Genomic DNA, 6,493 nt, shown 5'->3' with positions numbered 1-6,493 from the left:
TAGCGTCAATCCTCCTTGCATTAATCACCTCATCCTAAGATGGAATGTATGGGAAGTTACCCCCATCAATATGCGGAATATGGAAGTGGTCAAAAAGCCGAATGTTGGACTCATTGCTAAAATTGAGACTCCTCGCCATTTGATCTTGCATTCTCCTCATCTCAACATTATACCAGTCCATTGGTACTTCATCATTATCCACCGGAATTACCGGCGATTCCTCCTCCACGTCTCGCTCTCGCCTCGACCAAACCCTCCTTCCCGGCGCCTCGGGACCAACCACCGGGTCATCATGCGCGATAGCATAATGACCACCACCATAATCCTCAATAATTCTCACCCTCTGAAAAAAGAATGGGATTAAATGGAGGGGGTAGGAATCATCGTCATCAAATTCCATGCACCACGGGTCATCAACCCAAATGAGTTGGCTAGCCGGGTGACGAACATGCCAGCATTAATTTTCGAGATTTTGCGATCCTTGACCGCACCCTACGAAAAATAAGAAGCCAAACACCACAGAATGTTGCAAAAGGTGTTGGGTGTGATGATGCTCCAAAGGGAAAAGACATCGAGGTTGGACACCTTGTCGTCATCCTTCCGTTGATTGATGGTGGTGGAAATCAGGTGGTGAATGAGACGGTGCGTGGGTGACCTAATACTTCCTTCTTGGGCCGATTTCGGAATGTATAACTTGTTGGCGATTGTATTCCACCAACCCATACTCATAACACCATCGGGGAACACCTTATGAGAGTTCTCCAAAAAGGCGCGAAAAATAGCAGTCGAGACCAATGGTCGGTCGTAAATCCCCAACCGACAGGCAAGATCAATAACGGAGCATTGATGGAACTCGCCCCCAAGGCAAAAACTGAAACTCGATGGGTGGTAGCAATCATCTCCTCCACGGAAAGACACCATGGAGAAAAATTCCCAGCAAAGCTCCCGGTACAACGGTTCTTGAATTCTAAAAACCCGGCTCCATCCATCACAAATCATCGTCTCCCCCTCGTATGTAAATTCCTTCAAAAGATAAGGTGCTAACTCCTCCTCATACCGAACATTTTGCAACCAATACCAATCAACCCTGTTGGGTACATAAATCTCCTTCTTTCTGACCTCAGCCAACTTCTTCTTCCATCTTGTCATTATTGAAGCCGATTCAATTTGAGGAAAATTCAACCAAGGAAAATCTCCTTGGTGTCCACTTGAGCTTTGACCCCTATGAAACATTTTCCCTGCAAAACAAAGAACACACAACCCAGAAAACATAGAAAATCATCAAAACAGATTACAGCTGGGTCCCCGACTGGACTCGTCGAGTCCATGAACGACTCGGCGAGTTGTATGAACTGCGCGAGTCAGTCGACGAGTCGATCGAAATTCGACCATGAAAACTCAAAATTTCTTCAAGGGTTTTGTCCAGGGATGTTTCTAAGATGTATTAAAGGAGAAATAACCATCCAAAACAACATAATTAATACTAAATCAAAACCCTAAAAATTCACTAAACTTCAAGATCGGGTATTCTATGAAATCGACACCCTAGATCATCTAAAAATCATGGCTTTAACAGAATTAAGGAAGAAATTAAGTACCTTTGGTGACAAAAATCGAAAATCTTGAAGAAGGAGTGAAGAGTTTGATGAATGCTTGAGAGAGAACACAAATGGGGGCGCACGACGAGTGATGGGGGGAAACTGATTTCATTAGGGTTAAAAAACCTAGTTACCAGTTGTAAAAATTCATTTTAAATTAATTTTTTTCTGTAAATAAAACCGACTCGTCGATTCAGGGTCAGACTCGGTGAGTCTGGTCGCGAATTTATACTCATCTGGAATATGAATAGACTCGTCGAGTCAGGGTCAGACTCAGCGAGTCACTTGCAAACAATTCAGAAAATCATATCATTTTGTTATTAAAAACTCATTCCACCCCACACTTAGCCCATACGCACTCTCAAGCAGTCATGTCTGATGATTTGGAAGATGAATAAAATCCTAAAAATGAAAATCAAACTAAAAAGAAAAAAATGAAAGAAATCAAACTCTAATAACGGGTTGCCTCCCGCCAAGCGCTTCTATTTAAGGAGTCGTTAGCTGGACTCCTTCCCATCTACGTTTCTTCATTTTCCTGCATCGGGAACGCACGCCCAATCTTTTGTGGTTTGTACTTCGTCTTGTAAGTGTGTATCTTCTTCTTGTAAGCTCGTCTCAAGTCTTCTTTCTTCTTCCTTATAGCATCATCCTCAGCTGCATGAAATTCCCTTTTCCTCACCTTCTTCTTTTTTACCCCATTCTCTTGCACCCTCTTTTGCACTTCCTTTTTCGTAAATCGAATTACTTCATAATTGGTGAAAACTCGGGCTCGAGGCTTGGTAAAGAATGGTTGATCAACATCATCTCTCCTTGCATTTTTCTCTTCTATAAGGCTTTCCTCCTCTTCAAGTGGATTGTCTTCATCATCTTGCATTATCGTGTTAAGGCATGCTACTTGAACATGTTGAAAATCACCATCCATTCCTCCTTCTGCTGCTTGATCTTCTAAAGAATTAGGGAAAATCTTCTTGTCCAAAACATGCAGAGAGCTGGTAAGAAGCAGATCTAAATTGTCCAAAATGTTGAGATTTTCGATTAGACTCGTCGAGTCAAGGAAAGTGACCCGGCGAGTCGGATCGTATTCCTCACTTTCCACTGTGTTTTCCGAATCGGTTCCTTTCAGCAGCTTCTCTATCTCCTCCAGGTAATTTTCAACATCTTCATTACCTCCAGAGGATAGAAAAAACTTATTTGGATCTTCTTCTTGCAAAAGTGCAAGTTTTCTTTGAAGTATTTCATCATCCAAATCAATGAATGAGATTTCTTCTTTTCCTCCTTCTTCTTGCTTGATCTCTGGTAAAGCTTTAAACACCGCTGACTCGTCTCCTACCCTCAACGTTAGTATGGACTCGCATAAATCTATCAATGTGCATGCGGTGTTCAAAAATGATCTCCCCAAAATGATTGGAATTTCAGGGTCTTCTTCCATATCAAGTACCACAAAGTCCACGGGAAAAATAAATTTGTCGACCTTAATGAGGAGATCTTCATAAACACCTCTTGGTTGAATAGTCGTCTTGTCCGCCAAATGGATCTTCATAGTAACAGGCCTTGGCCCCGGTAAATTCAGCTTCTTGAAGAAAGAAAAGGGCATTAAGTTGATACTTGCACCCGAATCGGTCAACGCTTGAGTGGTAGGTACATTTCCAAATTGGCAAGGAATTATGATGCTCCCCGAATCGCCCTTCTTTTCTGGTAGCTCACTCAATACTATCTCTGCGACTTCAGCTAAATCTTTTCTAGCATCAAAGAGACCCTTTAGCAAGTTAAAGTACTTGGGCGTTTGAAGCATTGTTTCCACAAATGGAATGTTGACTTGAAGGGCTCGAACATGCTCCATGAAAGCTTTATACGCTCTAACCTTTTCACCAGGCATGGATCTGATTGGGAATGACAAAGGGGGATTGTAGGGCTTTGAGGGAATAAAAGTTTTGTCATCAGCGCGTGGACTCGTCGAGTCCATTAGAGGGACTCGGAGAGTCTGGTAAGGTTTAGCTGGAGCCGACTCTTCTGCCTTTTCTGTATTCACCTTGGAGATCTTATGTGCAGGTGTGAAAATTTCTTCATAGATGGAAGTCACAACGTTCACATTCTCCATTCTCGGATTATTTTCGGTGTTACTTGGAAGTTGACCCGGTCTTCTATCGTTCACTTGATGTGCAAGTTGTCCTAGCTGTTTCTCAATGTTGAGAATGGATGCTTGCTGATTCCTTAGCATATTTCTAGTCTCTTGTATTGCAGCATCATGATCATTATGTCTTTTCTCGGACGCAACTATAAATCTAGCGAACATCTCTTCTAAATCGGCTTTCTTTTCCATTACCGGTTCTTCCTTTTGATAAAATCCCCTCTCTTTCTGCTTGTATTTCTCCTTTTTAGCCTTCTTGTACTCTTCATATGGGAGCCATTCCTTCTTCGGTTTCCGCCAATTCTCGTCGTATCGATCGCCGCTTGAGTAGAACACTTAAGCTTTCTTGTTTCCATTTTCATCCAAGTCACAATCCTTCGTGAGATGAGGCCCTCTACAGTTCTCGCATCCAACTCAAATATCATGGATTGTTTGATCCATTTTTGTCATTCTTCTATCTAAATTATCGAGCTTAGCCATCATCACCGCCATGCCATCATTTGCCGAGTTCACTACCCCCCGACTTACTTCATTTCTTGGATTGTGGTATTCTCTAGAATGCTTAGAGAATTCTTCAATTAACCCCTTGATTACGGGGGGTGCCTTCTTCGTGAGCGGGCCTTGTGAATCGAGCAATTGCCTTGTGGTGACATTGACTCCATCATAGAAGATGGAGTCCTCTTGTTGGCTATTGAGGTCATGGTGTGGGCAATTTCTAAGAAGACCTTTGTACCTTTCCCAAGCTTCATAAAGAGATTCTCCGGGTTGTTGCTCGAAGTTGGCAATGACTTTCTTCAACTTGGCTATTTTGGAAGGCGGGCAAAAGTGGTCTATGAACTCTTCTTTCATCTTAGCCCATGTGGTGACCGACCCTGTCACACCCCAAAACCAATAACGGCGGAATACGTTTCGGGGTGGAGGACGTCATGTACAGTATCATCACAATTGCATAATAGTAAAAACAAGAAACATACAAACATTTCATTACATAGTGAGTTTAATTACAAGTGTATTCTGTAAAGTTTCAATAGGCACCAAAAGTAATACAAAAATAAGAGATGGATCTTGTATGCTCCATCTTCTCCAAAATGTTGCACCTATATCTGTCTATCTTTGACCTGAGGATACAAGTTATTTTGAAAACGAGTATCAACATAAAGCTAGTGAGTTCATAAGAATTTAATGTGAATTTTGTATAAAATGTGTTGGAACATGTAGTGTGAAAAACTGTAATTTACATTTATAAGTAGTAGAAAACTCTAGAAAATCCTATATTTTCCAGAAAACACATCGTAAGTGAAAAACTCTAAGTTGCATGTAAGTTTTATCATTGAAAACTGTTTGTTGTAAAAGTGTGGTACTAAATCTCCAGTGTGTAGTGTAGGTAAAAGAAAAGTTATGCCTGTTGACAGTGATAGTGGTGCGAACTTCCATTATTAATAGATACTTATTTTACTTCGGGATATTAACTGAGACTTTAGTCTTAGTATTTTAGTGTGGATATTGGGTATTCCTTTTATGTGACCAATAGTGTGAGTAATAGAGGATCCCATGACCTTCCCGGTCATACATAGTGTAGTGAAGTAGTGCCATCCCTGGGCCTGCTTGGCTCGGACTGAAGTTAACAGTCAGGATCTAATAGTGTCTGCCCCGTATAGATCTATACATGTAGCGTTGCCTTCCTTCCGGAAAGCTCTGGTCACAGTATGTAGCGCGTAGAGTATCTTGTAGAGATTTAGTGTGTTATCTTCCGGATTAGTGCTTTCTCTTGTAATATAGTGTAGTAGTCTTTTATGTAGTTCATAGTGTGTTCTCGTATTCGCGTATCGTTTTGTAATAGTATGAATTATAGTATGTATAGTAGTAGCGGTAACAAGTATTAGTGACCTTAACTATACCTATTATAGTTAACTTAGTGTGTATGGTTCTTGGCAATTAAGTAATATAGGCATCGAATGAGATGAAAATGCTCGTATCTAACACCAATATACATGATATATAACTAAGAAATCAACGACAGTCGGACGGATAACAAATACCCTAAGCCCACATCAAACAAGAACAGGAAATAAGGCGAGCTATCGGTCCTAAGTCCTTCAAGTCTTACTTATATAAATATATTAGTGTAGATACATTTTATAAGAAAAGTAATTTAATAAAAATATTGACCAAAGACAACATTTAGAAAATAGTTTATTTTTCCAAAGTAGTTTTGAAAGCGTAAAGTTCTTTTATAAAGCATAGTGATAAATCACATGTGATTTGAACTACGGATAGTAAATCACATGTGATTGATTTTTATAAAAATGTATATTTGACTTGTATCCCCCCCCAAAACATATGAAAACATTAGAAAGGTTCATTAAATGGGTATGAACTCACCTGAAATTGAGTAAATCGGGTAAACCGGGTGAAAGTGTCGGTTGCGCGTTTGGTGTCAATTTAGGACTTGTACACCTTTTAAGTCCCTATTAACATGTGATATATATGTTTTACAAGAAATTAGCCACTTATACTTTTATTTAAAGACTTTTACATATTCTATATTGATTCGAGGTCTTATGGATTAGAAGTGGTTCTCGGGGATTGTACAAGGCCAAAAGGGGTACTAAGGGGGGTCCAAGAGTTTATGGACCAAAGGCCACTCCTTGGGAGTTTACGGCCGTAAGCCTCATGGCTTGGCCGTGAACTCTTGTTCACTCCCCAAATTTGATGTTAAAGCCCTTAAATCAATCCCTTTAATTTTCTAGTGAAGGTCTAGGGCTAA

General features: G+C 40.4%; 1 non-coding gene across 1 annotated transcript; it reads left to right on the top strand.

Annotated features, from left to right (window-relative positions):
• Positions 1–4,420: 4,420 nt before the first annotated feature.
• Positions 4,421–4,527, top strand: LOC145077568 (small nucleolar RNA R71). Its single transcript, XR_013693309.1, has one exon. It is a non-coding gene; the product is annotated as a small nucleolar RNA R71 (small nucleolar RNA).
• The last annotated feature ends 1,966 nt before the right edge of the window (positions 4,528–6,493 follow it).

Source organism: Lactuca serriola, chromosome 9, assembly GCF_051521515.1.
Source record: "Lactuca serriola cultivar US96UC23 chromosome 9, Lser_US96UC23_V15, whole genome shotgun sequence".
Classification (NCBI taxonomy): domain Eukaryota; kingdom Viridiplantae; phylum Streptophyta; class Magnoliopsida; order Asterales; family Asteraceae; genus Lactuca; species Lactuca serriola.
Note: the sequence above shows the minus strand (reverse complement) of the source record. Positions and strands in the feature narration are given on the sequence as shown.